This window comes from Oryzias latipes, chromosome 11 (genome assembly GCF_002234675.1).
Source record: "Oryzias latipes chromosome 11, ASM223467v1".
In the NCBI taxonomy this organism is placed as follows: Eukaryota; Metazoa; Chordata; class Actinopteri; order Beloniformes; family Adrianichthyidae; genus Oryzias; species Oryzias latipes.
In genome coordinates, this window is record NC_019869.2 from 27207318 (window position 1) to 27213117 (window position 5800).

General features: G+C 46.6%; 1 long non-coding RNA gene across 1 annotated transcript; it reads right to left on the minus strand.

Annotated features, from left to right (window-relative positions):
* Positions 1-1937: 1937 nt before the first annotated feature.
* LOC111948252 lies at positions 1938-2425 on the minus strand. Its single transcript, XR_002874210.1, has 2 exons — positions 2340-2425; positions 1938-2242 (listed from the first exon to the last, which is right to left on the minus strand). It is a non-coding gene; the product is annotated as an uncharacterized LOC111948252 (long non-coding RNA).
* Positions 2426-5800: the final 3375 nt, after the last annotated feature.

The window sequence follows — 5800 nt, forward strand, 5'->3', positions numbered from 1 at the left end:
CGAGGTGATAGGCGTTGCGAAGATCTAATTTAGAAAAGATCTGGGCCCCCTGGACTGAGTCAAAAGCGGAACTGATGAGCGGAAGCGAATATTTGTCTTTTATGGTTATTAGATTAAGTTCACGATAATCGATGCAGGGACGAAGGGTCTTATCCTTCTTTTCAACGAAAAAGAAGCCAGCGCCTACAGGGGACGAAGAAGGACGAATTTGACCGGAAGAAAGAGCCTCTTGAATATAAGTCTCCATGGCGGTCTTCTCAGGGCCGGAGAGGTTGTATAGGTGGCCTTTGGGAAGCGTAGCGCCAGGAAGGAGCTCTATGGCACAATCGTAGGGGCGATGCTGGGGTAAAGAACCAGCCTTACTTTTACTAAAGACGGCTTTGAACTCGTGGTAACAAGAAGGGACGGAAGATAGGTCGATGTTTTCAAGCATAGGAGTATTAGTAGGAGAAATAGGAGGAATAGCCGATTGAAGACAATTGGCCAAACAAAACCCACTCCAATTAGTAATGCGTTGCCTGGCCCAGTCAAACTGAGGGTTGTGGATCTTAAGCCAGGAGTAACCTAGAACTACAGGGTTATGAGGAGAAGAGGTGACATAAAACTGAATAAACTCGTGATGGTTACCAGAGGTGATGAGTAACAGGGGTTTAGTGCGATGGGTTATGAGAGAGAGATGTTGACCCCCCAATCCAGCGGCATTGATAGGATTGTCGAGGGTTTCTATGGGGAGAGAGAGAAGGGAAACCAGAGAATGATCAATGAGGCTTTGTTCGGCACCAGAGTCAACAAGAGCATGGGTATCGGAACACTTAGACTGGAAACATAGCTTGACAGGAATATAACAGAAGTCTTTATGGGTAGATAAGACCGACTGACCCCCCCGCGGCCTGTCTTTTAACGGGGTTCGGGAGTTCAAACGAAGTGAACACTGAGAAACTTGGTGTCCTTGACCACCACAGTAAAAACATAGTCCTTCCTTACGACGCTTGCAACGTTCTTCAGCAGATAGACGTGAGAGACCAATCTGCATGGGCTCGTCCAGGCTTTTACGTTGAAAATTCTGTAGTGGAGGTTCCAGTATGGATGGTTGAGCAGAATTGGTCAAGGTGATTTTACGTATAGGGAGTGGACGTTCATGTTGGCGTTCTCTTAGTCTGATATCAGAGCGTAGAGCAGCGGCCACGAGTTCCTCAAAAGAGGGGGCTTCAGGCTGAGTACATAAATGATCCTTTATAGTTTCGTTGAGTGACTGGTAGAAAACACCTCGCAGAGCGGGATCTGTCCAACCTGCCTCCACCGCCAGGATGCGAAAATCCACCACATGATCACTGACTGAACGGTTGCGTTGTTTCAGATTAAGAAGTCGCCTGGTGGCTTCTTCTTGTTTACGTGGTTGGTCGAAAACGAGTCTGAACTCACCGATGAAGCGGTCGAACAGCAAGTGGGAGATGGGGTTAGCAGCAAGGAAGACTTGAGCCCACTGGAGCGCCTTATTCCTCAGGGAGTTAACAACCATTGCAATTTTGCTATGATCCGTGCGATAGTATCTGGGAGCCTGTTGGAACAAAAGCTGGCATTGGAGTAGAAAACCCCCACAATTTTCTACATCCCCAAAAAATGGCTCTGGCTGGAGACGGTAGTTTTCCAGGTGAACAGAAGGTGGAGCAGGATCCGGCACTGTAGAACCAGAAAATTGTCCAGTTAGTTCTGATAAAGTTTGTGTCATACCATCGAGGCGGCAAAAAAGGTCTTGTTGAGCTGAAGCCATTTTAGAAAGGGCGTCGGCTTGGCGTCCTAGCATGATGCCCTGTTGGTTTACAGCAAGACGGAGACCTTCTGGATCAGCTGGGTCGGGGTTTTGGGCCAGTTCGTTCTGTCATGATCTGAACAGGGCGGACCCAGATGCTGCAACCCAGAAGGAAGAGGCAGTTAGGTGAATGGTAAGGAATTGGTTTTATTTTGAAAGAGCCAGCGGATCCAGGAACAGGACGGGGCGTGGAGCTTGACGAGGATTCCTCGACTAACGGTGAGTGCGGGAACTTTACTGTGGCGTGACTGGAGCTCTTGACTGCGGCGTGAATGGAGTGCCTTAGACCGCGACGTGGCTGGAGTAAAAGGCTGAGGCGTGGCAGGAGTTCTTGGCGGTGGCGTGGCTGGAGTTCTTGAGGAGCGTGGAGGGTTTCAGCTTCTGCTCGAGGTGGAATGCGGACTCGGGTTTCTCTCGTGGAAAAAGGCAGACCTGAAGCACAGCAAAAACAAGGTAAGTGAGGCAAAAACTTGGCATAGAGGGCCAGACGTGGCATGAGGTGAGGTAAGCACCATCGGGTTTAACGAACTGGCAAAGACTGCTTGTGGAGGTCCTCCTTAAATGGCAGGTGAGATGATGAGATGAGAAGAAACAGCTCTGAGTCAGGAGCAGAGCTGGGAGGGGGAGGAGTCTGACAGGCCACTATGACACAGAGTCCGGATATTCATGGAAAGAGCCTGCAGATACGTGTATTACAGAGGAATTGAACAGGCATGTTTGTGCAGAGCTGCTGGTTCCTCTGACTAACATCTGAGTAGACGCAACATCAGAGCATTTCATCACAATGTAAACGCATCTAAGATCATTTCAGTCAAGAGGTCCCAGAAACCTGAGAAATGTGCCATTCTCTCTCTTTTACAGTTTCTCAGTGACTGTCTGCAGACTTTTGTGCATCGCCCTGTCATGTTAAGCTGCAGTCCATAAACCTCACACTGACTCAACTGTCTGCATGATAATACAGCACCTAGGTGAATCATGAGTATGAGCTTGCACAATGACTGTGCCGCATCTGAGGTCAACAGTAAGATCATGTCAGAAACTATTTGTTCACACGTGATGCTGTAGTATCGCGAGAGCCGACGAGAGGAGTGTGGTGAGTTTACTTGGCGGCGCGTAAGTTGTGAACAAACATTTTTGATTTATTTCATTACACCGCCATATTTAAATAATCCAGAAAGTTAAAAAATAAAAATCTGAAAAAGTTTTTCAAGCATTTGCCAGCCTGGATGACCTGGAGGACCTGGAGGATCTGGAGAATTACATCGACGAGTGTTTCAATACCTGCCTCATGAGGAAATCCAACACCGCCACTCCGTCCACCAAACGCAACCGTCCCGAAGACTCCCCGGGGGCTGCCTCCTCCCCAGGCAGCAACATGAGTGATATCCTGGATTCAATTGATAAAAAGCTCTCCAGCCTTGATTGCCGTTTAAATCTGCTGGAGATCCTCCATAAGGAATTCCAAGGTCTGCGAGAGTCTCTGGAGTTCAGCCAACAGCAGGTGCAGGAGCTCGCAGCGGAGAACCAGGCCCTCAGAGAGACCGTGAAGACCCTGAGCAACGACACCGCCCGTCTTTCTGAGGAAAACCGATCCATCAAAGAAACCCTCCTGGATCTTCAGGCGAGGAGCATGAGGGACAATCTAGTGTTCGCAGGGATTCCAGAAGAGGCAGGAGAAGTCCCGGAGAACATTGTTAAGTCCTTCATAGAGGTCCACCTGAAGCTCCCCAAGGAAGAAGTCCAGAAGATCTCCTTCCACAGGGTTCACCGGCTCGGAGGAAAGAGGCCGGACAATCAGCGTCCCCGTCCTATTGTTGCTAAATTTGAACATTATAAACAAAAGGAGCAGGTAAAAAGCAGAGGACGAGAGCTGAAAGGCACACATTACAGCGTGAATGACCAGTTTCCAGGCGAGATCCTCCGCCGGCGGAAAATCCTCTTCCCGCTGAGGAGGAAGCACCTGTCTGCTGGAGCCCGCGCGGTGGTTGCCGTTGATAAACTTTTTGTGAACGGCAAGCTGTTCCGGGACCCAGATGTAACACCCTGGCTGTGCTGTTCAGAGGCGCACTGACATCTGCGCCGCCCAGAAGAAACCCACAAACTTTTTTAATTGAATAGGAAATAATCGGATCATCAATAATCCACACCTCTCAGGAAAAGTGTTTTTTCTTTCTCTCACATTCATGTTTCTGTTGTTGTTTCGTTGTTTTTGTTTTTTGTTCTTTCTCTTTCCCTCTCTCTTTTCTCTTGTCCCCCCCCCTTCCCATGTCCTCATATGTGAATCAGGTAAAGTCAACGCAACCACGGTGAGTATTTATTTATGCACGGAACGGGCGCGCGCGCATACTAGCGTGCATAAGAGCATGCACACGCGATCCCGCACACACACGTTGATAAACTGCAAAAACCTCACTTAGGCTCACACAGGACGCACGTAACATGCAGCTCATAGCCAAGACACGTTCACCCACAACGCATAGCGCTTGTCAGTGTAGCAGGTACGCACAGCGGGCACGCGCACACGGACGGGCACACGCACTATTTAGCCTTGCACTCTCCCGGTTAGAACAGCTAAGAACAGTCTTAACATCGTTAGCTGGAATGTGCGTGGACTTGGTTCTGGGCCAAAGAGATTGAAAGTGTTAAATCACCTGGATGATCTTAAAGCAGATATAGCTTTACTGCAGGAAACCCATTTATCTTTATCAGCTGGTCATCTCCTGTGCTGTTCCCAGTATCCAGCTATGTATTCTGCCAGTTTCAACTCCAAACAAAGAGGGGTTGCAGTTTTGATTAATAAAAATGTTACATTTACTCATAAGGATACAGTTACTGACCCAGAAAGCAGATTTGTAATCATTAATATATCCATTCAGAATAAGGACTTTTGTATAGCGAGTGTTTATGGCCCTAATGTTGACGACTCTTCCTTCTTTCACAGATTCTTCACCTCACTCTCAGTTCACTCTGACTCCACAATCTTTATAGGAGGAGACGTCAACCTTGTTTTGGACCCTGAACTTGACAGACTCAGCACAGCAGCAAACCAGCGTACATGGCAGTCTGCAAGTATTCTAAAGCAGCACATGAATGATCTGGGTCTCTGCGACGCTTGGCGCTCATGTCATCCAAGCACTAAGGGGTTCACCTTTTTTTCTCCAGTTCACCATTCACACTCCCGTTTAGACTATTTATTAATCAGTAACTCCCTTTTGAAAGAAATTAAAAGTTCCAACATTCATCCAATTATTATCAGTGACCATGCACCAGTTTCTGTTACTATTTCAAGGGAAGTACCCAGACCCTCGGGTTCAACCTGGAGGTTTAATACATCTCTGCTAAAAGACCAGGAATTTATTGAATTCTTTAAAAAAGAGTGGGCAACCTTCTTAGAATTCAACAATACTTCTGAAATATCACCAAGTGTTCTTTGGGAAGCAGCAAAAGCAGTCATGAGAGGGAAAATCATCTCTTATTCAACGCATAAAAAACGCAAAGAGAAAGCAGATTTATTAGAACTAGAAAATAAAATCAAAACCAAAACCCTGGAGACTGCTTATGCTGCTTCTGCACAGGAACACATACTGGGCGACCTGAAAAATTTAAAGCTGCAGTTAAATGACATCATCAATAAACAAACACAATTCCAGATACAAAGGCTTCGACTGGAAAGATACGAAAACTCAAATAAATCTGCCAAATTTCTAGCTAATCAGCTTAAAATTAATAAAGAAAAATCAACAATCACTTCTATTATGGACCAAACAGGGAATGTCACCCATGACCCGGTAAAAATTAATAATGCGTTTAAAGACTTTTATCAAAACTTATACACTCCACAGATCAATCCATCAGAACAAAGCATCAACTCATTTCTCAACAATATAAACCTGCCCAAGTTAAACGAAGATCAAATCACAAATTTAGACTCTCCGCTCTCGTTGTCTGAGCTTCATGAAGCTCTGTTACTTATGCCTAATGGTAAAGCAC